At 64.3% G+C, this 20,903-nt stretch overlaps 1 protein-coding gene and 28 non-coding genes across 29 annotated transcripts in view; 28 read left to right on the forward strand and 1 right to left on the reverse strand.

The window, feature by feature from the left end:
- DNAJC5B (DnaJ heat shock protein family (Hsp40) member C5 beta) overlaps positions 1-20,903 on the reverse strand; it is a 78,351-nt gene that overhangs the window by 34,383 nt on the left and 23,065 nt on the right. The gene's annotated exons all lie outside the window — the stretch shown is intronic.
- TRNAY-GUA (transfer RNA tyrosine (anticodon GUA)) lies at positions 284-371 on the forward strand. Its single transcript is given in 2 exon segments — positions 284-320; positions 336-371. It is a non-coding gene; the product is annotated as a tRNA-Tyr (tRNA).
- Positions 1,015-1,087, forward strand: TRNAA-AGC (transfer RNA alanine (anticodon AGC)). Its single transcript has one exon. It is a non-coding gene; the product is annotated as a tRNA-Ala (tRNA).
- TRNAY-GUA (transfer RNA tyrosine (anticodon GUA)) lies at positions 1,761-1,848 on the forward strand. Its single transcript is given in 2 exon segments — positions 1,761-1,797; positions 1,813-1,848. It is a non-coding gene; the product is annotated as a tRNA-Tyr (tRNA).
- TRNAA-AGC (transfer RNA alanine (anticodon AGC)) lies at positions 2,492-2,564 on the forward strand. Its single transcript has one exon. It is a non-coding gene; the product is annotated as a tRNA-Ala (tRNA).
- On the forward strand, positions 3,238-3,326 carry TRNAY-GUA (transfer RNA tyrosine (anticodon GUA)). Its single transcript is given in 2 exon segments — positions 3,238-3,274; positions 3,291-3,326. It is a non-coding gene; the product is annotated as a tRNA-Tyr (tRNA).
- On the forward strand, positions 3,970-4,042 carry TRNAA-AGC (transfer RNA alanine (anticodon AGC)). Its single transcript has one exon. It is a non-coding gene; the product is annotated as a tRNA-Ala (tRNA).
- Positions 4,716-4,804, forward strand: TRNAY-GUA (transfer RNA tyrosine (anticodon GUA)). Its single transcript is given in 2 exon segments — positions 4,716-4,752; positions 4,769-4,804. It is a non-coding gene; the product is annotated as a tRNA-Tyr (tRNA).
- TRNAA-AGC (transfer RNA alanine (anticodon AGC)) lies at positions 5,448-5,520 on the forward strand. Its single transcript has one exon. It is a non-coding gene; the product is annotated as a tRNA-Ala (tRNA).
- TRNAY-GUA (transfer RNA tyrosine (anticodon GUA)) lies at positions 6,194-6,281 on the forward strand. The gene is given in 2 exon segments: positions 6,194-6,230; positions 6,246-6,281. It is a non-coding gene; the product is annotated as a tRNA-Tyr (tRNA).
- Positions 6,923-6,995, forward strand: TRNAA-AGC (transfer RNA alanine (anticodon AGC)). Its single transcript has one exon. It is a non-coding gene; the product is annotated as a tRNA-Ala (tRNA).
- TRNAY-GUA (transfer RNA tyrosine (anticodon GUA)) lies at positions 7,669-7,757 on the forward strand. Its single transcript is given in 2 exon segments — positions 7,669-7,705; positions 7,722-7,757. It is a non-coding gene; the product is annotated as a tRNA-Tyr (tRNA).
- TRNAA-AGC (transfer RNA alanine (anticodon AGC)) lies at positions 8,401-8,473 on the forward strand. Its single transcript has one exon. It is a non-coding gene; the product is annotated as a tRNA-Ala (tRNA).
- On the forward strand, positions 9,147-9,235 carry TRNAY-GUA (transfer RNA tyrosine (anticodon GUA)). The gene is given in 2 exon segments: positions 9,147-9,183; positions 9,200-9,235. It is a non-coding gene; the product is annotated as a tRNA-Tyr (tRNA).
- TRNAA-AGC (transfer RNA alanine (anticodon AGC)) lies at positions 9,879-9,951 on the forward strand. The gene has a single exon. It is a non-coding gene; the product is annotated as a tRNA-Ala (tRNA).
- TRNAY-GUA (transfer RNA tyrosine (anticodon GUA)) lies at positions 10,625-10,713 on the forward strand. Its single transcript is given in 2 exon segments — positions 10,625-10,661; positions 10,678-10,713. It is a non-coding gene; the product is annotated as a tRNA-Tyr (tRNA).
- TRNAA-AGC (transfer RNA alanine (anticodon AGC)) lies at positions 11,357-11,429 on the forward strand. The gene has a single exon. It is a non-coding gene; the product is annotated as a tRNA-Ala (tRNA).
- On the forward strand, positions 12,103-12,191 carry TRNAY-GUA (transfer RNA tyrosine (anticodon GUA)). The gene is given in 2 exon segments: positions 12,103-12,139; positions 12,156-12,191. It is a non-coding gene; the product is annotated as a tRNA-Tyr (tRNA).
- Positions 12,835-12,907, forward strand: TRNAA-AGC (transfer RNA alanine (anticodon AGC)). Its single transcript has one exon. It is a non-coding gene; the product is annotated as a tRNA-Ala (tRNA).
- Positions 13,581-13,669, forward strand: TRNAY-GUA (transfer RNA tyrosine (anticodon GUA)). Its single transcript is given in 2 exon segments — positions 13,581-13,617; positions 13,634-13,669. It is a non-coding gene; the product is annotated as a tRNA-Tyr (tRNA).
- Positions 14,313-14,385, forward strand: TRNAA-AGC (transfer RNA alanine (anticodon AGC)). Its single transcript has one exon. It is a non-coding gene; the product is annotated as a tRNA-Ala (tRNA).
- On the forward strand, positions 15,059-15,147 carry TRNAY-GUA (transfer RNA tyrosine (anticodon GUA)). The gene is given in 2 exon segments: positions 15,059-15,095; positions 15,112-15,147. It is a non-coding gene; the product is annotated as a tRNA-Tyr (tRNA).
- TRNAA-AGC (transfer RNA alanine (anticodon AGC)) lies at positions 15,791-15,863 on the forward strand. Its single transcript has one exon. It is a non-coding gene; the product is annotated as a tRNA-Ala (tRNA).
- On the forward strand, positions 16,537-16,625 carry TRNAY-GUA (transfer RNA tyrosine (anticodon GUA)). Its single transcript is given in 2 exon segments — positions 16,537-16,573; positions 16,590-16,625. It is a non-coding gene; the product is annotated as a tRNA-Tyr (tRNA).
- On the forward strand, positions 17,269-17,341 carry TRNAA-AGC (transfer RNA alanine (anticodon AGC)). Its single transcript has one exon. It is a non-coding gene; the product is annotated as a tRNA-Ala (tRNA).
- On the forward strand, positions 18,015-18,103 carry TRNAY-GUA (transfer RNA tyrosine (anticodon GUA)). The gene is given in 2 exon segments: positions 18,015-18,051; positions 18,068-18,103. It is a non-coding gene; the product is annotated as a tRNA-Tyr (tRNA).
- TRNAA-AGC (transfer RNA alanine (anticodon AGC)) lies at positions 18,747-18,819 on the forward strand. The gene has a single exon. It is a non-coding gene; the product is annotated as a tRNA-Ala (tRNA).
- TRNAY-GUA (transfer RNA tyrosine (anticodon GUA)) lies at positions 19,493-19,581 on the forward strand. Its single transcript is given in 2 exon segments — positions 19,493-19,529; positions 19,546-19,581. It is a non-coding gene; the product is annotated as a tRNA-Tyr (tRNA).
- Positions 20,225-20,297, forward strand: TRNAA-AGC (transfer RNA alanine (anticodon AGC)). Its single transcript has one exon. It is a non-coding gene; the product is annotated as a tRNA-Ala (tRNA).

Here is a 20,903-nt window from a genome sequence, read left to right on the forward strand (position 1 = left end):
CCAAAGGGGTTTGTTCCAGCAGGCTCGGGGGAAGCTCTTTTCCCCACGAGAAGGAGAGTGAAGCAGGAGGAGAGGCTTTGCAGGCAGGCTGTGCAACCTGCACGCTGGCGGTTTGGAAGAGGTGCCTGGAGAAGAGCTTGAGCAAGCTGGTGTACTGTCCGAGCCCACGCTGCTTGGAGCAGGAGGTTGGAGGAGCGCTGTGCTGAGGGCCGGTCCAACTGGAAGTGCTGGGCAACTCTGTCATCCTGTCATCGGGGCAGGGCCGCGCCAGAGCCCTGCCGTTCCTTCGATAGCTCAGCTGGTAGAGCGGAGGACTGTAGGCTCCTTGCACGGCCATCCTTAGGTCGCTGGTTCAACTCCGGCTCGAAGGAGTGCCCTTTTGGCTTGGCCAGCCCCTGCTGCACCCTTGCCTTTTGGCTGTGCAGGTGCCCTCTGAGCAGGCATGCGAGACCTCAGCCAGGGAAGGGCTGGCAGCAGGTCAGGGCTCCGGGGTGGCATCCTGCGCTGCAGAGAGCCTCCCGGGATCAGGCACAGCGCAGGCGTTGCCAGGCAGGTCCGTGTGGCGGTGTTGCGGGCCCAAGCTCACGCTGGGCAGCTGGCTCCGAGGGCCAGGCTCCAGATCAAGAGGCCACGCGCATGGCCCTCACGCAGATGCAGCGTGGCTCAGGCAGGCGCCGAGGGCGAGAGGCTCTGCGTGACGACAGCTACCACGCCAAGAAAGCTCCCGCTGAGGCTTCCCCCAGCTCTTTTGTCGAAGGCCTCCAGCTGCATGCGCTCAACGGTCTCCCTCAGGCTCGGCAGACAAACTCGCAGTAACAGGGGGACCTTTGTGCTCAGGAGCCCCAAAAGAGTTGGCCTTCAGCACTGCTTTTTGCAGGAGGCATGTGCCCGAGGAAGGGGAGTGACTGGGTTGAGGGCGAGGCCTTGGGAGGCCCAGGCCTTGGCTGCAGGGCAGCGCAGGGCAGGGGTGGGCATGGGGGACGCTGAGAGGAAGGAAGGGGCCGGCTGTGGGCCGGGGAATTAGCTCAAGTGGTAGAGCGCTCGCTTAGCATGCGAGAGGCAGCGGGATCGATGCCCGCATTCTCCAAAGCTTTTCATTCCCCTTTGCGGGGCCAGCAGCCTCTTTCCCCTCCGGCCGGGGCCTCTGAAAGTTGCAGGGAGCCAGCACGGTGCCTGGGCGGCAAAGAGGGCCACAGCAGACCGCTCTCTCTCTCCAGAGCGTTGGGGGCCCCCAACAGAAGAAAGCCCCCGATGAGGCGGAGCGAGTGCCGCAGAGGCACACCAAGATGGTGAAGCGCTAGAGGAGCGAGAAGCATCTGAGGGCACGGGGCCTCTCCAGCCCAGAGAAGGGAGGGCTCCGCGCGCACCTAAGCAGCTGCCTTGCAGGAGGTAGCCCGGGAACTTGTTGAGAAGACAGCGCCAGGCCTTCACAGGGGTGCCTGGCTGGAGGGAAAGAGGCAAGAGAAGAAAACTGGAACCAAAGGGGTTTGTTCCAGCAGGCTCGGGGGAAGCTCTTTTCCCCACGAGAAGGAGAGTGAAGCAGGAGGAGAGGCTTTGCAGGCAGGCTGTGCAACCTGCACGCTGGCGGTTTGGAAGAGGTGCCTGGAGAAGAGCTTGAGCAAGCTGGTGTACTGTCCGAGCCCACGCTGCTTGGAGCAGGAGGTTGGAGGAGCGCCGTGCTGAGGGCCGGTCCAACTGGAAGTGCTGGGCAACTCTGTCATCCTGTCATCAGGGCAGGGCCGCGCCAGAGCCCTGCCGTTCCTTCGATAGCTCAGCTGGTAGAGCGGAGGACTGTAGGCTCCTTGCACGGCCATCCTTAGGTCGCTGGTTCAACTCCGGCTCGAAGGAGTGCCCTTTTGGCTTGGCCAGCCCCTGCTGCACCCTTGCCTTTTGGCTGTGCAGGTGCCCTCTGAGCAGGCATGCGAGACCTCAGCCAGGGAAGGGCTGGCAGCAGGTCAGGGCTCCGGGGTGGCATCCTGCGCTGCAGAGAGCCTCCCGGGATCAGGCACAGCGCAGGCGTTGCCAGGCAGGTCCGTGTGGCGGTGTTGCGGGCCCAAGCTCACGCTGGGCAGCTGGCTCCGAGGGCCAGGCTCCAGATCAAGAGGCCACGCGCATGGCCCTCACGCAGATGCAGCGTGGCTCAGGCAGGCGCCGAGGGCGAGAGGCTCTGCGTGACGACAGCTACCACGCCAAGAAAGCTCCCGCTGAGGCTTCCCCCAGCTCTTTTGTCGAAGGCCTCCAGCTGCATGCGCTCAACGGTCTCCCTCAGGCTCGGCAGACAAACTCGCAGTAACAGGGGGACCTTTGTGCTCAGGAGCCCCAAAAGAGTTGGCCTTCAGCACTGCTTTTTGCAGGAGGCATGTGCCCGAGGAAGGGGAGTGACTGGGTTGAGGGCGAGGCCTTGGGAGGCCCAGGCCTTGGCTGCAGGGCAGTGCAGGGCAGGGGTGGGCATGGGGGACGCTGAGAGGAAGGAAGGGGCCGGCTGTGGGCCGGGGAATTAGCTCAAGTGGTAGAGCGCTCGCTTAGCATGCGAGAGGCAGCGGGATCGATGCCCGCATTCTCCAAAGCTTTTCATTCCCCTTTGCGGGGCCAGCAGCCTCTTTCCCCTCCGGCCGGGGCCTCTGAAAGTTGCAGGGAGCCAGCACGGTGCCTGGGCGGCAAAGAGGGCCACAGCAGACCGCTCTCTCTCTCCAGAGCGTTGGGGGCCCCCAACAGAAGAAAGCCCCCGATGAGGCGGAGCGAGTGCCGCAGAGGCACACCAAGATGGTGAAGCGCTAGAGGAGCGAGAAGCATCTGAGGGCACGGGGCCTCTCCAGCCCGGAGAAGGGAGGGCTCCGCGCGCACCTAAGCAGCTGCCTTGCAGGAGGTAGCCCGGGGACTTGTTGAGAAGACAGCGCCAGGCCTTCACAGGGGTGCCTGGCTGGAGGGAAAGAGGCAAGAGAAGAAAACTGGAACCAAAGGGGTTTGTTCCAGCAGGCTCGGGGGAAGCTCTTTTCCCCACGAGAAGGAGAGTGAAGCAGGAGGAGAGGCTTTGCAGGCGGGCTGTGCAACCTGCACGCTGGCGGTTTGGAAGAGGTGCCTGGAGAAGAGCTTGAGCAAGCTGGTGTACTGTCCGAGCCCACGCTGCTTGGAGCAGGAGGTTGGAGGAGCGCCGTGCTGAGGGCCGGTCGAACTGGAAGTGCTGGGCAACTCTGTCATCCTGTCATCGGGGCAGGGCCGCGCCAGAGCCCTGCCGTTCCTTCGATAGCTCAGCTGGTAGAGCGGAGGACTGTAGGCTCCCTTGCACGGCCATCCTTAGGTCGCTGGTTCAACTCCGGCTCGAAGGAGTGCCCTTTTGGCTTGGCCAGCCCCTGCTGCACCCTTGCCTTTTGGCTGTGCAGGTGCCCTCTGAGCAGGCATGCGAGACCTCAGCCAGGGAAGGGCTGGCAGCAGGTCAGGGCTCCGGGGTGGCATCCTGCGCTGCAGAGAGCCTCCCGGGATCAGGCACAGCGCAGGCGTTGCCAGGCAGGTCCGTGTGGCGGTGTTGCGGGCCCAAGCTCACGCTGGGCAGCTGGCTCCGAGGGCCAGGCTCCAGATCAAGAGGCCACGCGCATGGCCCTCACGCAGATGCAGCGTGGCTCAGGCAGGTGCCGAGGGCGAGAGGCTCTGTGTGACGACAGCTACCACGCCAAGAAAGCTCCCGCTGAGGCTTCCTCCAGCTCTTTTGTCGAAGGCCTCCAGCTGCATGCGCTCAACGGTCTCCCTCAGGCTCGGCAGACAAACTCGCAGTAGCGGGGGGACCTTTGTGCTCAGGAGCCCCAAAAGAGTTGGCCTTCAGCACTACTTTTTGCAGGAGGCATGTGCCCGAGGAAGGGGAGTGACTGGGCTGAGGGCGAGGCCTTGGGAGGCCCAGGCCTTGGCTGCAGGGCAGCGCAGGGCAGGGGTGGGCACGGGGGACGCTGAGAGGAAGGAAGGGGCCGGCTGTGGGCCGGGGAATTAGCTCAAGTGGTAGAGCGCTCGCTTAGCATGCGAGAGGCAGCGGGATCGATGCCCGCATTCTCCAAAGCTTTTCATTCCCCTTTGCGGGGCCAGCAGCCTCTTTCCCCTCCGGCCGGGGCCTCTTAAAGTTGCAGGGAGCCAGCATGGTGCCTGGGTGGCAAAGAGGGCCACAGCAGACCGCTCTCTCTCTCCAGAGCGTTGGGGGCCCCCAACAGAAGAAAGCCCCCGATGAGGCGGAGCGAGTGCCGCAGAGGCACACCAAGATGGTGAAGTGCTAGAGGAGCGAGAAGCATCTGAGGGCACGGGGCCTCTCCAGCCCGGAGAAGGGAGGGCTCCGCGTGCACCTAAGCAGCTGCCTTGCAGGAGGTAGCCCGGGGACTTGTTGAGAAGACAGCGCCAGGCCTTCACAGGGGTGCCTGGCTGGAGGGAAAGAGGCAAGAGAAGAAAACTGGAACCAAAGGGGTTTGTTCCAGCAGGCTCGGGGGAAGCTCTTTTCCCCACGAGAAGGAGAGTGAAGCAGGAGGAGAGGCTTTGCAGGCAGGCTGTGCAACCTGCACGCTGGCGGTTTGGAAGAGGTGCCTGGAGAAGAGCTTGAGCAAGCTGGTGTACTGTCCGAGCCCACGCTGCTTGGAGCAGGAGGTTGGAGGAGCGCCGTGCTGAGGGCCGGTCGAACTGGAAGTGCTGGGCAACTCTGTCATCCTGTCATCGGGGCAGGGCCGCGCCAGAGCCCTGCCGTTCCTTCGATAGCTCAGCTGGTAGAGCGGAGGACTGTAGGCTCCCTTGCACGGCCATCCTTAGGTCGCTGGTTCAACTCCGGCTCGAAGGAGTGCCCTTTTGGCTTGGCCAGCCCCTGCTGCACCCTTGCCTTTTGGCTGTGCAGGTGCCCTCTGAGCAGGCATGCGAGACCTCAGCCAGGGAAGGGCTGGCAGCAGGTCAGGGCTCCGGGGTGGCATCCTGCGCTGCAGAGAGCCTCCCGGGATCAGGCACAGCGCAGGCGTTGCCAGGCAGGTCCGTGTGGCGGTGTTGCGGGCCCAAGCTCACGCTGGGCAGCTGGCTCCGAGGGCCAGGCTCCAGATCAAGAGGCCACGCGCATGGCCCTCACGCAGATGCAGCGTGGCTCAGGCAGGCGCCGAGGGCGAGAGGCTCCGCGTGACGACAGCTACCACGCCAAGAAAGCTCCCGCTGAGGCTTCCCCCAGCTCTTTTGTCGAAGGCCTCCAGCTGCATGCGCTCAACGGTCTCCCTCAGGCTCGGCAGACAAACTCGCAGTAACAGGGGGACCTTTGTGCTCAGGAGCCCCAAAAGAGTTGGCCTTCAGCACTGCTTTTTGCAGGAGGCATGTGCCCGAGGAAGGGGAGTGACTGGGCTGAGGGCGAGGCCTTGGGAGGCCCAGGCCTTGGCTGCAGGGCAGCGCAGGGCAGGGGTGGGCACGGGGGATGCTGAGAGGAAGGAAGGGGCCGGCTGTGGGCCGGGGAATTAGCTCAAGTGGTAGAGCGCTCGCTTAGCATGCGAGAGGCAGCGGGATCGATGCCCGCATTCTCCAAAGCTTTTCATTCCCCTTTGCGGGGCCAGCAGCCTCTTTCCCCTCCGGCCGGGGCCTCTGAAAGTTGCAGGGAGCCAGCACGGTGCCTGGGCGGCAAAGAGGGCCACAGCAGACCGCTCTCTCTCTCCAGAGCGTTGGGGGCCCCCAACAGAAGAAAGCCCCCGATGAGGCGGAGCGAGTGCCGCAGAGGCACACCAAGATGGTGAAGCGCTAGAGGAGCGAGAAGCATCTGAGGGCACGGGGCCTCTCCAGCCCGGAGAAGGGAGGGCTCCGCGTGCACCTAAGCAGCTGCCTTGCAGGAGGTAGCCCGGGGACTTGTTGAGAAGACAGCGCCAGGCCTTCACAGGGGTGCCTGGCTGGAGGGAAAGAGGCAAGAGAAGAAAACTGGAACCAAAGGGGTTTGTTCCAGCAGGCTCGGGGGAAGCTCTTTTCCCCACGAGAAGGAGAGTGAAGCAGGAGGAGAGGCTTTGCAGGCAGGCTGTGCAACCTGCACGCTGGCGGTTTGGAAGAGGTGCCTGGAGAAGAGCTTGAGCAAGCTGGTGTACTGTCCGAGCCCACGCTGCTTGGAGCAGGAGGTTGGAGGAGCGCCGTGCTGAGGGCCGGTCCAACTGGAAGTGCTGGGCAACTCTGTCATCCTGTCATCGGGGCAGGGCCGCGCCAGAGCCCTGCCGTTCCTTCGATAGCTCAGCTGGTAGAGCGGAGGACTGTAGGCTCCTTGCACGGCCATCCTTAGGTCGCTGGTTCAACTCCGGCTCGAAGGAGTGCCCTTTTGGCTTGGCCAGCCCCTGCTGCACCCTTGCCTTTTGGCTGTGCAGGTGCCCTCTGAGCAGGCATGCGAGACCTCAGCCAGGGAAGGGCTGGCAGCAGGTCAGGGCTCCGGGGTGGCATCCTGCGCTGCAGAGAGCCTCCCGGGATCAGGCACAGCGCAGGCGTTGCCAGGCAGGTCCGTGTGGCGGTGTTGCGGGCCCAAGCTCACGCTGGGCAGCTGGCTCCGAGGGCCAGGCTCCAGATCAAGAGGCCACGCGCATGGCCCTCACGCAGATGCAGCGTGGCTCAGGCAGGCGCCGAGGGCAAGAGGCTCTGCGTGACGACAGCTACCACGCCAAGAAAGCTCCCGCTGAGGCTTCCCCCAGCTCTTGTCGAAGGCCTCCAGCTGCATGCGCTCAATGGTCTCCCTCAGGCTCGGCAGACAAACTCGCAGTAGCGGGGGGACCTTTGTGCTCAGGAGCCCCAAAAGAGTTGGCCTTCAGCACTGCTTTTTGCAGGAGGCATGTGCCCGAGGAAGGGGAGTGACTGGGCTGAGGGCGAGGCCTTGGGAGGCCCAGGCCTTGGCTGCAGGGCAGCGCAGGGCAGGGGTGGGCACGGGGGACGCTGAGAGGAAGGAAGGGGCCGGCTGTGGGCCGGGGAATTAGCTCAAGTGGTAGAGCGCTCGCTTAGCATGCGAGAGGCAGCGGGATCGATGCCCGCATTCTCCAAAGCTTTTCATTCCCCTTTGCGGGGCCAGCAGCCTCTTTCCCCTCCGGCCGGGGCCTCTGAAAGTTGCAGGGAGCCAGCATGGTGCCTGGGCGGCAAAGAGGGCCACAGCAGACCGCTCTCTCTCTCCAGAACGTTGGGGGCCCCCAACAGAAGAAAGCCCCCGATGAGGCGGAGCGAGTGCCGCAGAGGCACACCAAGATGGTGAAGTGCTAGAGGAGCGAGAAGCATCTGAGGGCACGGGGCCTCTCCAGCCCGGAGAAGGGAGGGCTCCGCGTGCACCTAAGCAGCTGCCTTGCAGGAGGTAGCCCGGGGACTTGTTGAGAAGACAGCGCCAGGCCTTCACAGGGGTGCCTGGCTGGAGGGAAAGAGGCAAGAGAAGAAAATTGGAACCAAAGGGGTTTGTTCCAGCAGGCTCGGGGGAAGCTCTTTTCCCCACGAGAAGGAGAGTGAAGCAGGAGGAGAGGCTTTGCAGGCGGGCTGTGCAACCTGCACGCTGGCGGTTTGGAAGAGGTGCCTGGAGAAGAGCTTGAGCAAGCTGGTGTACTGTCCGAGCCCACGCTGCTTGGAGCAGGAGGTTGGAGGAGCGCCGTGCTGAGGGCCGGTCCAACTGGAAGTGCTGGGCAACTCTGTCATCCTGTCATCGGGGCAGGGCCGCGCCAGAGCCCTGCCGTTCCTTCGATAGCTCAGCTGGTAGAGCGGAGGACTGTAGGCTCCCTTGCACGGCCATCCTTAGGTCGCTGGTTCAACTCCGGCTCGAAGGAGTGCCCTTTTGGCTTGGCCAGCCCCTGCTGCACCCTTGCCTTTTGGCTGTGCAGGTGCCCTCTGAGCAGGCATGCGAGACCTCAGCCAGGGAAGGGCTGGCAGCAGGTCAGGGCTCCGGGGTGGCATCCTGCGCTGCAGAGAGCCTCCCGGGATCAGGCACAGCGCAGGCGTTGCCAGGCAGGTCCGTGTGGCGGTGTTGCGGGCCCAAGCTCACGCTGGGCAGCTGGCTCCGAGGGCCAGGCTCCAGATCAAGAGGCCACGCGCATGGCCCTCACGCAGATGCAGCGTGGCTCAGGCAGGCGCCGAGGGCGAGAGGCTCCGCGTGACGACAGCTACCACGCCAAGAAAGCTCCCGCTGAGGCTTCCCCCAGCTCTTTTGTCGAAGGCCTCCAGCTGCATGCGCTCAACGGTCTCCCTCAGGCTCGGCAGACAAACTCGCAGTAGCGGGGGGACCTTTGTGCTCAGGAGCCCCAAAAGAGTTGGCCTTCAGCACTGCTTTTTGCAGGAGGCATGTGCCCGAGGAAGGGGAGTGACTGGGCTGAGGGCGAGGCCTTGGGAGGCCCAGGCCTTGGCTGCAGGGCAGCGCAGGGCAGGGGTGGGCACGGGGGATGCTGAGAGGAAGGAAGGGGCCGGCTGTGGGCCGGGGAATTAGCTCAAGTGGTAGAGCGCTCGCTTAGCATGCGAGAGGCAGCGGGATCGATGCCCGCATTCTCCAAAGCTTTTCATTCCCCTTTGTGGGGCCAGCAGCCTCTTTCCCCTCCGGCCGGGGCCTCTGAAAGTTGCAGGGAGCCAGCACGGTGCCTGGGCGGCAAAGAGGGCCACAGCAGACCGCTCTCTCTCTCCAGAGCGTTGGGGGCCCCCAACAGAAGAAAGCCCCCGATGAGGCGGAGCGAGTGCCGCAGAGGCACACCAAGATGGTGAAGCGCTAGAGGAGCGAGAAGCATCTGAGGGCACGGGGCCCCTCCAGCCCGGAGAAGGGAGGGCTCCGCGCGCACCTAAGCAGCTGCCTTGCAGGAGGTAGCCCGGGAACTTGTTGAGAAGACAGCGCCAGGCCTTCACAGGGGTGCCTGGCTGGAGGGAAAGAGGCAAGAGAAGAAAACTGGAACCAAAGGGGTTTGTTCCAGCAGGCTCGGGGGAAGCTCTTTTCCCCACGAGAAGGAGAGTGAAGCAGGAGGAGAGGCTTTGCAGGCGGGCTGTGCAACCTGCACGCTGGCGGTTTGGAAGAGGTGCCTGGAGAAGAGCTTGAGCAAGCTGGTGTACTGTCCGAGCCCACGCTGCTTGGAGCAGGAGGTTGGAGGAGCGCCGTGCTGAGGGCCGGTCCAACTGGAAGTGCTGGGCAACTCTGTCATCCTGTCATCGGGGCAGGGCCGCGCCAGAGCCCTGCCGTTCCTTCGATAGCTCAGCTGGTAGAGCGGAGGACTGTAGGCTCCCTTGCACGGCCATCCTTAGGTCGCTGGTTCAACTCCGGCTCGAAGGAGTGCCCTTTTGGCTTGGCCAGCCCCTGCTGCACCCTTGCCTTTTGGCTGTGCAGGTGCCCTCTGAGCAGGCATGCGAGACCTCAGCCAGGGAAGGGCTGGCAGCAGGTCAGGGCTCCGGGGTGGCATCCTGCGCTGCAGAGAGCCTCCCGGGATCAGGCACAGCGCAGGCGTTGCCAGGCAGGTCCGTGTGGCGGTGTTGCGGGCCCAAGCTCACGCTGGGCAGCTGGCTCCGAGGGCCAGGCTCCAGATCAAGAGGCCACGCGCATGGCCCTCACGCAGATGCAGCGTGGCTCAGGCAGGCGCCGAGGGCAAGAGGCTCTGCGTGACGACAGCTACCACGCCAAGAAAGCTCCCGCTGAGGCTTCCCCCAGCTCTTTTGTCGAAGGCCTCCAGCTGCATGCGCTCAATGGTCTCCCTCAGGCTCGGCAGACAAACTCGCAGTAGCGGGGGGACCTTTGTGCTCAGGAGCCCCAAAAGAGTTGGCCTTCAGCACTGCTTTTTGCAGGAGGCATGTGCCCGAGGAAGGGGAGTGACTGGGCTGAGGGCGAGGCCTTGGGAGGCCCAGGCCTTGGCTGCAGGGCAGCGCAGGGCAGGGGTGGGCACGGGGGACGCTGAGAGGAAGGAAGGGGCCGGCTGTGGGCTGGGGAATTAGCTCAAGTGGTAGAGCGCTCGCTTAGCATGCGAGAGGCAGCGGGATCGATGCCCGCATTCTCCAAAGCTTTTCATTCCCCTTTGCGGGGCCAGCAGCCTCTTTCCCCTCCGGCCGGGGCCTCTGAAAGTTGCAGGGAGCCAGCACGGTGCCTGGGCGGCAAAGAGGGCCACAGCAGACCGCTCTCTCTCTCCAGAGCGTTGGGGGCCCCCAACAGAAGAAAGCCCCCGATGAGGCGGAGCGAGTGCCGCAGAGGCACACCAAGATGGTGAAGCGCTAGAGGAGCGAGAAGCATCTGAGGGCACGGGGCCTCTCCAGCCCGGAGAAGGGAGGGCTCCGCGTGCACCTAAGCAGCTGCCTTGCAGGAGGTAGCCCGGGGACTTGTTGAGAAGACAGCGCCAGGCCTTCACAGGGGTGCCTGGCTGGAGGGAAAGAGGCAAGAGAAGAAAACTGGAACCAAAGGGGTTTGTTCCAGCAGGCTCGGGGGAAGCTCTTTTCCCCACGAGAAGGAGAGTGAAGCAGGAGGAGAGGCTTTGCAGGCGGGCTGTGCAACCTGCACGCTGGCGGTTTGGAAGAGGTGCCTGGAGAAGAGCTTGAGCAAGCTGGTGTACTGTCTGAGCCCACGCTGCTTGGAGCAGGAGGTTGGAGGAGCGCCGTGCTGAGGGCCGGTCCAACTGGAAGTGCTGGGCAACTCTGTCATCCTGTCATCGGGGCAGGGCCGCGCCAGAGCCCTGCCGTTCCTTCGATAGCTCAGCTGGTAGAGCGGAGGACTGTAGGCTCCCTTGCACGGCCATCCTTAGGTCGCTGGTTCAACTCCGGCTCGAAGGAGTGCCCTTTTGGCTTGGCCAGCCCCTGCTGCACCCTTGCCTTTTGGCTGTGCAGGTGCCCTCTGAGCAGGCATGCGAGACCTCAGCCAGGGAAGGGCTGGCAGCAGGTCAGGGCTCCGGGGTGGCATCCTGCGCTGCAGAGAGCCTCCCGGGATCAGGCACAGCGCAGGCGTTGCCAGGCAGGTCCGTGTGGCGGTGTTGCGGGCCCAAGCTCACGCTGGGCAGCTGGCTCCGAGGGCCAGGCTCCAGATCAAGAGGCCACGCGCATGGCCCTCACGCAGATGCAGCGTGGCTCAGGCAGGCGCCGAGGGCGAGAGGCTCCGCGTGACGACAGCTACCACGCCAAGAAAGCTCCCGCTGAGGCTTCCTCCAGCTCTTTTGTCGAAGGCCTCCAGCTGCATGCGCTCAACGGTCTCCCTCAGGCTCGGCAGACAAACTCGCAGTAGCGGGGGGACCTTTGTGCTCAGGAGCCCCAAAAGAGTTGGCCTTCAGCACTACTTTTTGCAGGAGGCATGTGCCCGAGGAAGGGGAGTGACTGGGCTGAGGGCGAGGCCTTGGGAGGCCCAGGCCTTGGCTGCAGGGCAGCGCAGGGCAGGGGTGGGCACGGGGGACGCTGAGAGGAAGGAAGGGGCCGGCTGTGGGCCGGGGAATTAGCTCAAGTGGTAGAGCGCTCGCTTAGCATGCGAGAGGCAGCGGGATCGATGCCCGCATTCTCCAAAGCTTTTCATTCCCCTTTGCGGGGCCAGCAGCCTCTTTCCCCTCCGGCCGGGGCCTCTGAAAGTTGCAGGGAGCCAGCATGGTGCCTGGGCGGCAAAGAGGGCCACAGCAGACCGCTCTCTCTCTCCAGAACGTTGGGGGCCCCCAACAGAAGAAAGCCCCCGATGAGGCGGAGCGAGTGCCGCAGAGGCACACCAAGATGGTGAAGTGCTAGAGGAGCGAGAAGCATCTGAGGGCACGGGGCCTCTCCAGCCCGGAGAAGGGAGGGCTCCGCGTGCACCTAAGCAGCTGCCTTGCAGGAGGTAGCCCGGGGACTTGTTGAGAAGACAGCGCCAGGCCTTCACAGGGGTGCCTGGCTGGAGGGAAAGAGGCAAGAGAAGAAAATTGGAACCAAAGGGGTTTGTTCCAGCAGGCTCGGGGGAAGCTCTTTTCCCCACGAGAAGGAGAGTGAAGCAGGAGGAGAGGCTTTGCAGGCGGGCTGTGCAACCTGCACGCTGGCGGTTTGGAAGAGGTGCCTGGAGAAGAGCTTGAGCAAGCTGGTGTACTGTCCGAGCCCACGCTGCTTGGAGCAGGAGGTTGGAGGAGCGCCGTGCTGAGGGCCGGTCCAACTGGAAGTGCTGGGCAACTCTGTCATCCTGTCATCGGGGCAGGGCCGCGCCAGAGCCCTGCCGTTCCTTCGATAGCTCAGCTGGTAGAGCGGAGGACTGTAGGCTCCCTTGCACGGCCATCCTTAGGTCGCTGGTTCAACTCCGGCTCGAAGGAGTGCCCTTTTGGCTTGGCCAGCCCCTGCTGCACCCTTGCCTTTTGGCTGTGCAGGTGCCCTCTGAGCAGGCATGCGAGACCTCAGCCAGGGAAGGGCTGGCAGCAGGTCAGGGCTCCGGGGTGGCATCCTGCGCTGCAGAGAGCCTCCCGGGATCAGGCACAGCGCAGGCGTTGCCAGGCAGGTCCGTGTGGCGGTGTTGCGGGCCCAAGCTCACGCTGGGCAGCTGGCTCCGAGGGCCAGGCTCCAGATCAAGAGGCCACGCGCATGGCCCTCACGCAGATGCAGCGTGGCTCAGGCAGGCGCCGAGGGTGAGAGGCTCTGTGTGACGACAGCTACCACGCCAAGAAAGCTCCCGCTGAGGCTTCCCCCAGCTCTTTTGTCGAAGGCCTCCAGCTGCATGCGCTCAACGGTCTCCCTCAGGCTCGGCAGACAAACTCGCAGTAACAGGGGGACCTTTGTGCTCAGGAGCCCCAAAAGAGTTGGCCTTCAGCACTGCTTTTTGCAGGAGGCATGTGCCCGAGGAAGGGGAGTGACTGGGCTGAGGGCGAGGCCTTGGGAGGCCCAGGCCTTGGCTGCAGGGCAGCGCAGGGCAGGGGTGGGCACGGGGGATGCTGAGAGGAAGGAAGGGGCCGGCTGTGGGCCGGGGAATTAGCTCAAGTGGTAGAGCGCTCGCTTAGCATGCGAGAGGCAGCGGGATCGATGCCCGCATTCTCCAAAGCTTTTCATTCCCCTTTGTGGGGCCAGCAGCCTCTTTCCCCTCCGGCCGGGGCCTCTGAAAGTTGCAGGGAGCCAGCACGGTGCCTGGGCGGCAAAGAGGGCCACAGCAGACCGCTCTCTCTCTCCAGAGCGTTGGGGGCCCCCAACAGAAGAAAGCCCCCGATGAGGCGGAGCGAGTGCCGCAGAGGCACACCAAGATGGTGAAGCGCTAGAGGAGCGAGAAGCATCTGAGGGCACGGGGCCCCTCCAGCCCGGAGAAGGGAGGGCTCCGCGCGCACCTAAGCAGCTGCCTTGCAGGAGGTAGCCCGGGAACTTGTTGAGAAGACAGCGCCAGGCCTTCACAGGGGTGCCTGGCTGGAGGGAAAGAGGCAAGAGAAGAAAACTGAAACCAAAGGGGTTTGTTCCAGCAGGCTCGGGGGAAGCTCTTTTCCCCACGAGAAGGAGAGTGAAGCAGGAGGAGAGGCTTTGCAGGCGGGCTGTGCAACCTGCACGCTGGCGGTTTGGAAGAGGTGCCTGGAGAAGAGCTTGAGCAAGCTGGTGTACTGTCCGAGCCCACGCTGCTTGGAGCAGGAGGTTGGAGGAGCGCCGTGCTGAGGGCCGGTCCAACTGGAAGTGCTGGGCAACTCTGTCATCCTGTCATCGGGGCAGGGCCGCGCCAGAGCCCTGCCGTTCCTTCGATAGCTCAGCTGGTAGAGCGGAGGACTGTAGGCTCCCTTGCACGGCCATCCTTAGGTCGCTGGTTCAACTCCGGCTCGAAGGAGTGCCCTTTTGGCTTGGCCAGCCCCTGCTGCACCCTTGCCTTTTGGCTGTGCAGGTGCCCTCTGAGCAGGCATGCGAGACCTCAGCCAGGGAAGGGCTGGCAGCAGGTCAGGGCTCCGGGGTGGCATCCTGCGCTGCAGAGAGCCTCCCGGGATCAGGCACAGCGCAGGCGTTGCCAGGCAGGTCCGTGTGGCGGTGTTGCGGGCCCAAGCTCACGCTGGGCAGCTGGCTCCGAGGGCCAGGCTCCAGATCAAGAGGCCACGCACATGGCCCTCACGCAGATGCAGCGTGGCTCAGGCAGGCGCCGAGGGCGAGAGGCTCTGTGTGACGACAGCTACCACGCCAAGAAAGCTCCCGCTGAGGCTTCCCCCAGCTCTTTTGTCGAAGGCCTCCAGCTGCATGCGCTCAACGGTCTCCCTCAGGCTCGGCAGACAAACTCGCAGTAGCGGGGGGACCTTTGTGCTCAGGAGCCCCAAAAGAGTTGGCCTTCAGCACTGCTTTTTGCAGGAGGCATGTGCCCGAGGAAGGGGAGTGACTGGGCTGAGGGCGAGGCCTTGGGAGGCCCAGGCCTTGGCTGCAGGGCAGCGCAGGGCAGGGGTGGGCACGGGGGACGCTGAGAGGAAGGAAGGGGCTGGCTGTGGGCCGGGGAATTAGCTCAAGTGGTAGAGCGCTCGCTTAGCATGCGAGAGGCAGCGGGATCGATGCCCGCATTCTCCAAAGCTTTTCATTCCCCTTTGCGGGGCCAGCAGCCTCTTTCCCCTCCGGCCGGGGCCTCTGAAAGTTGCAGGGAGCCAGCACGGTGCCTGGGCGGCAAAGAGGGCCACAGCAGACCGCTCTCTCTCTCCAGAGCGTTGGGGGCCCCCAACAGAAGAAAGCCCCCGATGAGGCGGAGCGAGTGCCGCAGAGGCACACCAAGATGGTGAAGCGCTAGAGGAGCGAGAAGCATCTGAGGGCACGGGGCCTCTCCAGCCCGGAGAAGGGAGGGCTCCGCGTGCACCTAAGCAGCTGCCTTGCAGGAGGTAGCCCGGGGACTTGTTGAGAAGACAGCGCCAGGCCTTCACAGGGGTGCCTGGCTGGAGGGAAAGAGGCAAGAGAAGAAAATTGGAACCAAAGGGGTTTGTTCCAGCAGGCTCGGGGGAAGCTCTTTTCCCCACGAGAAGGAGAGTGAAGCAGGAGGAGAGGCTTTGCAGGCGGGCTGTGCAACCTGCACGCTGGCGGTTTGGAAGAGGTGCCTGGAGAAGAGCTTGAGCAAGCTGGTGTACTGTCCGAGCCCACGCTGCTTGGAGCAGGAGGTTGGAGGAGCGCCGTGCTGAGGGCCGGTCCAACTGGAAGTGCTGGGCAACTCTGTCATCCTGTCATCGGGGCAGGGCCGCGCCAGAGCCCTGCCGTTCCTTCGATAGCTCAGCTGGTAGAGCGGAGGACTGTAGGCTCCCTTGCACGGCCATCCTTAGGTCGCTGGTTCAACTCCGGCTCGAAGGAGTGCCCTTTTGGCTTGGCCAGCCCCTGCTGCACCCTTGCCTTTTGGCTGTGCAGGTGCCCTCTGAGCAGGCATGCGAGACCTCAGCCAGGGAAGGGCTGGCAGCAGGTCAGGGCTCCGGGGTGGCATCCTGCGCTGCAGAGAGCCTCCCGGGATCAGGCACAGCGCAGGCGTTGCCAGGCAGGTCCGTGTGGCGGTGTTGCGGGCCCAAGCTCACGCTGGGCAGCTGGCTCCGAGGGCCAGGCTCCAGATCAAGAGGCCACGCGCATGGCCCTCACGCAGATGCAGCGTGGCTCAGGCAGGCGCCGAGGGCGAGAGGCTCCGCGTGACGACAGCTACCACGCCAAGAAAGCTCCCGCTGAGGCTTCCCCCAGCTCTTTTGTCGAAGGCCTCCAGCTGCATGCGCTCAACGGTCTCCCTCAGGCTCGGCAGACAAACTCGCAGTAGCGGGGTGACCTTTGTGCTCAGGAGCCCCAAAAGAGTTGGCCTTCAGCACTGCTTTCGGCAGGAAGCATGTGCCCGAGGAAGGGGAGTGACTGGGCTGAGGGCGAGGCCTTGGGAGGCCCAGGCCTTGGCTGCAGGGCAGCGCAGGGCAGGGGTGGGCACGGGGGACGCTGAGAGGAAGGAAGGGGCCGGCTGTGGGCCGGGGAATTAGCTCAAGTGGTAGAGCGCTCGCTTAGCATGCGAGAGGCAGCGGGATCGATGCCCGCATTCTCCAAAGCTTTTCATTCCCCTTTGCGGGGCCAGCAGCCTCTTTCCCCTCTGGCCGGGGCCTCTGAAAGTTGCAGGGGGCCAGCATGGTGCCTGGGCGGCAAAGAGGGCCACAGCAGACCGCTCTCTCTCTCCAGAGCGTTGGGGGCCCCCAACAGAAGAAAGCCCCCGATGAGGCGGAGCGAGTGCCGCAGAGGCACACCAAGATGGTGAAGCGCTAGAGGAGCGAGAAGCATCTGAGGGCACGGGGCCTCTCCAGCCCGGAGAAGGGAGGGCTCCGCGCGCACCTAAGCAGCTGCCTTGCAGGAGGTAGCCCGGGGACTTGTTGAGAAGACAGCGCCAGGCCTTCACAGGGGTGCCTGGCTGGAGGGAAAGAGGCAAGAGAAGAAAACTGGAACCAAAGGGGTTTGTTCCAGCAGGCTCGGGGGAAGCTCTTTTCCCCACGAGAAGGAGAGTGAAGCAGGAGGAGAGGCTTTGCAGGCGGGCTGTGCAACCTGCACGCTGGCGGTTTGGAAGAGGTGCCTGGAGAAGAGCTTGAGTAAGCTGGTGTACTGTCCGAGCCCACGCTGCTTGGAGCAGGAGGTTGGAGGAGCGCCGTGCTGAGGGCCGGTCCAACTGGAAGTGCTGGGCAACTCTGTCATCCTGTCATCGGGGCAGGGCCGCGCCAGAGCCCTGCCGTTCCTTCGATAGCTCAGCTGGTAGAGCGGAGGACTGTAGGCTCCCTTGCACGGCCATCCTTAGGTCGCTGGTTCAACTCCGGCTCGAAGGAGTGCCCTTTTGGCTTGGCCAGCCCCTGCTGCACCCTTGCCTTTTGGCTGTGCAGGTGCCCTCTGAGCAGGCATGCGAGACCTCAGCCAGGGAAGGGCTGGCAGCAGGTCAGGGCTCCGGGGTGGCATCCTGCGCTGCAGAGAGCCTCCCGGGATCAGGCACAGCGCAGGCGTTGCCAGGCAGGTCCGTGTGGCGGTGTTGCGGGCCCAAGCTCACGCTGGGCAGCTGGCTCCGAGGGCCAGGCTCCAGATCAAGAGGCCACGCACATGGCCCTCATGCAGATGCAGCGTGGCTCAGGCAGGCGCCGAGGGCGAGAGGCTCTGTGTGACGACAGCTACCACGCCAAGAAAGCTCCCGCTGAGGCTTCCCCCAGCTCTTTTGTCGAAGGCCTCCAGCTGCATGCGCTCAACGGTCTCCCTCAGGCTCGGCAGACAAACTCGCAGTAGCGGGGGGACCTTTGTGCTCAGGAGCCCCAAAAGAGTTGGCCTTCAGCACTGCTTTCGGCAGGAAGCATGTGCCCGAGGAAGGGGAGTGACTGGGCTGAGGGCGAGGCCTTGGGAGGCCCAGGCCTTGGCTGCAGGGCAGCGCAGGGCAGGGGTGGGCACGGGGGACGCTGAGAGGAAGGAAGGGGCCGGCTGTGGGCCGGGGAATTAGCTCAAGTGGTAGAGCGCTCGCTTAGCATGCGAGAGGCAGCGGGATCGATGCCCGCATTCTCCAAAGCTTTTCATTCCCCTTTGCGGGGCCAGCAGCCTCTTTCCCCTCCGGCCGGGGCCTCTGAAAGTTGCAGGGAGCCAGCACGGTGCCTGGGCGGCAAAGAGGGCCACAGCAGACCGCTCTCTCTCTCCAGAGCGTTGGGGGCCCCCAACAGAAGAAAGCCCCCGATGAGGCGGAGCGAGTGCCGCAGAGGCACACCAAGATGGTGAAGCGCTAGAGGAGCGAGAAGCATCTGAGGGCACGGGGCCTCTCCAGCCCGGAGAAGGGAGGGCTCCGCGCGCACCTAAGCAGCTGCCTTGCAGGAGGTAGCCCGGGGACTTGTTGAGAAGACAGCGCCAGGCCTTCACAGGGGTGCCTGGCTGGAGGGAAAGAGGCAAGAGAAGAAAACTGGAACCAAAGGGGTTTGTTCCAGCAGGCTCGGGGGAAGCTCTTTTCCCCACGAGAAGGAGAGTGAAGCAGGAGGAGAGGCTTTGCAGGCGGGCTGTGCAACCTGCACGCTGGCGGTTTGGAAGAGGTGCCTGGAGAAGAGCTTGAGTAAGCTGGTGTACTGTCCGAGCCCACGCTGCTTGGAGCAGGAGGTTGGAGGAGCGCCGTGCTGAGGGCCGGTCCAACTGGAAGTGCTGGGCAACTCTGTCATCCTGTCATCGGGGCAGGGCCGCGCCAGAGCCCTGCCGTTCCTTCGATAGCTCAGCTGGTAGAGCGGAGGACTGTAGGCTCCCTTGCACGGCCATCCTTAGGTCGCTGGTTCAACTCCGGCTCGAAGGAGTGCCCTTTTGGCTTGGCCAGCCCCTGCTGCACCCTTGCCTTTTGGCTGTGCAGGTGCCCTCTGAGCAGGCATGCGAGACCTCAGCCAGGGAAGGGCTGGCAGCAGGTCAGGGCTCCGGGGTGGCATCCTGCGCTGCAGAGAGCCTCCCGGGATCAGGCACAGCGCAGGCGTTGCCAGGCAGGTCCGTGTGGCGGTGTTGCGGGCCCAAGCTCACGCTGGGCAGCTGGCTCCGAGGGCCAGGCTCCAGATCAAGAGGCCACGCGCATGGCCCTCACGCAGATGCAGCGTGGCTCAGGCAGGCGCCGAGGGCGAGAGGCTCTGCGTGACGACAGCTACCACGCCAAGAAAGCTCCCGCTGAGGCTTCCCCCAGCTCTTTTGTCGAAGGCCTCCAGCTGCATGCGCTCAACGGTCTCCCTCAGGCTTGGCAGACAAACTCGCAGTAGCGGGGGGACCTTTGTGCTCAGGAGCCCCAAAAGAGTTGGCCTTCAGCACTGCTTTCGGCAGGAAGCATGTGCCCGAGGAAGGGGAGTGACTGGGCTGAGGGCGAGGCCTTGGGAGGCCCAGGCCTTGGCTGCAGGGCAGCGCAGGGCAGGGGTGGGCACGGGGGACGCTGAGAGGAAGGAAGGGGCCGGCTGTGGGCCGGGGAATTAGCTCAAGTGGTAGAGCGCTCGCTTAGCATGCGAGAGGCAGCGGGATCGATGCCCGCATTCTCCAAAGCTTTTCATTCCCCTTTGCGGGGCCAGCAGCCTCTTTCCCCTCCGGCCGGGGCCTCTGAAAGTTGCAGGGAGCCAGCATGGTGCCTGGGCGGCAAAGAGGGCCACAGCAGACCGCTCTCTCTCTCCAGAGCGTTGGGGGCCCCCAACAGAAGAAAGCCCCCGATGAGGCGGAGCGAGTGCCGCAGAGGCACACCAAGATGGTGAAGCGCTAGAGGAGCGAGAAGCATCTGAGGGCACGGGGCCTCTCCAGCCCGGAGAAGGGAGGGCTCCGCGCGCACCTAAGCAGCTGCCTTGCAGGAGGTAGCCCGGGGACTTGTTGAGAAGACAGCGCCAGGCCTTCACAGGGGTGCCTGGCTGGAGGGAAAGAGGCAAGAGAAGAAAACTGGAACCAAAGGGGTTTGTTCCAGCAGGCTCGGGGGAAGCTCTTTTCCCCACGAGAAGGAGAGTGAAGCAGGAGGAGAGGCTTTGCAGGCGGGCTGTGCAACCTGCACGCTGGCGGTTTGGAAGAGGTGCCTGGAGAAGAGCTTGAGCAAGCTGGTGTACTGTCCGAGCCCACGCTGCTTGGAGCAGGAGGTTGGAGGAGCGCCGTGCTGAGGGCCGGTCCAACTGGAAGTGCTGGGCAACTCTGTCATCCTGTCATCGGGGCAGGGCCGCGCCAGAGCCCTGCCGTTCCTTCGATAGCTCAGCTGGTAGAGCGGAGGACTGTAGGCTCCCTTGCACGGCCATCCTTAGGTCGCTGGTTCAACTCCGGCTCGAAGGAGTGCCCTTTTGGCTTGGCCAGCCCCTGCTGCACCCTTGCCTTTTGGCTGTGCAGGTGCCCTCTGAGCAGGCATGCGAGACCTCAGCCAGGGAAGGGCTGGCAGCAGGTCAGGGCTCCGGGGTGGCATCCTGCGCTGCAGAGAGCCTCCCGGGATCAGGCACAGCGCAGGCGTTGCCAGGCAGGTCCGTGTGGCGGTGTTGCGGGCCCAAGCTCACGCTGGGCAGCTGGCTCCGAGGGCCAGGCTCCAGATCAAGAGGCCACGCGCATGGCCCTCACGCAGATGCAGCGTGGCTCAGGCAGGCGCCGAGGGCGAGAGGCTCTGTGTGACGACAGCTACCACGCCAAGAAAGCTCCCGCTGAGGCTTCCCCCAGCTCTTTTGTCGAAGGCCTCCAGCTGCATGCGCTCAACGGTCTCCCTCAGGCTCGGCAGACAAACTCGCAGTAGCGGGGGGACCTTTGTGCTCAGGAGCCCCAAAAGAGTTGGCCTTCAGCACTGCTTTTTGCAGGAGGCATGTGCCCGAGGAAGGGGAGTGACTGGGCTGAGGGCGAGGCCTTGGGAGGCCCAGGCCTTGGCTGCAGGGCAGCGCAGGGCAGGGGTGGGCACGGGGGACGCTGAGAGGAAGGAAGGGGCCGGCTGTGGGCCGGGGAATTAGCTCAAGTGGTAGAGCGCTCGCTTAGCATGCGAGAGGCAGCGGGATCGATGCCCGCATTCTCCAAAGCTTTTCATTCCCCTTTGCGGGGCCAGCAGCCTCTTTCCCCTCTGGCCGGGGCCTCTGAAAGTTGCAGGGGGCCAGCATGGTGCCTGGGCGGCAAAGAGGGCCACAGCAGACCGCTCTCTCTCTCCAGAGCGTTGGGGGCCCCCAACAGAAGAAAGCCCCCGATGAGGCGGAGCGAGTGCCGCAGAGGCACACCAAGATGGTGAAGCGCTAGAGGAGCGAGAAGCATCTGAGGGCACGGGGCCTCTCCAGCCCGGAGAAGGGAGGGCTCCGCGCGCACCTAAGCAGCTGCCTTGCAGGAGGTAGCCCGGGGACTTGTTGAGAAGACAGCGCCAGGCCTTCACAGGGGTGCCTGGCTGGAGGGAAAGAGGCAAGAGAAGAAAACTGGAACCAAAGGGGTTTGTTCCAGCAGGCTCGGGGGAAGCTCTTTTCCCCACGAGAAGGAGAGTGAAGCAGGAGGAGAGGCTTTGCAGGCGGGCTGTGCAACCTGCACGCTGGCGGTTTGGAAGAGGTGCCTGGAGAAGAGCTTGAGTAAGCTGGTGTACTGTCCGAGCCCACGCTGCTTGGAGCAGGAGGTTGGAGGAGCGCCGTGCTGAGGGCCGGTCC

Source organism: Rhea pennata, chromosome 2 (genome assembly GCF_028389875.1).
Source record: "Rhea pennata isolate bPtePen1 chromosome 2, bPtePen1.pri, whole genome shotgun sequence".
Lineage (NCBI taxonomy): Eukaryota > Metazoa > Chordata > Aves > Rheiformes > Rheidae > Rhea > Rhea pennata.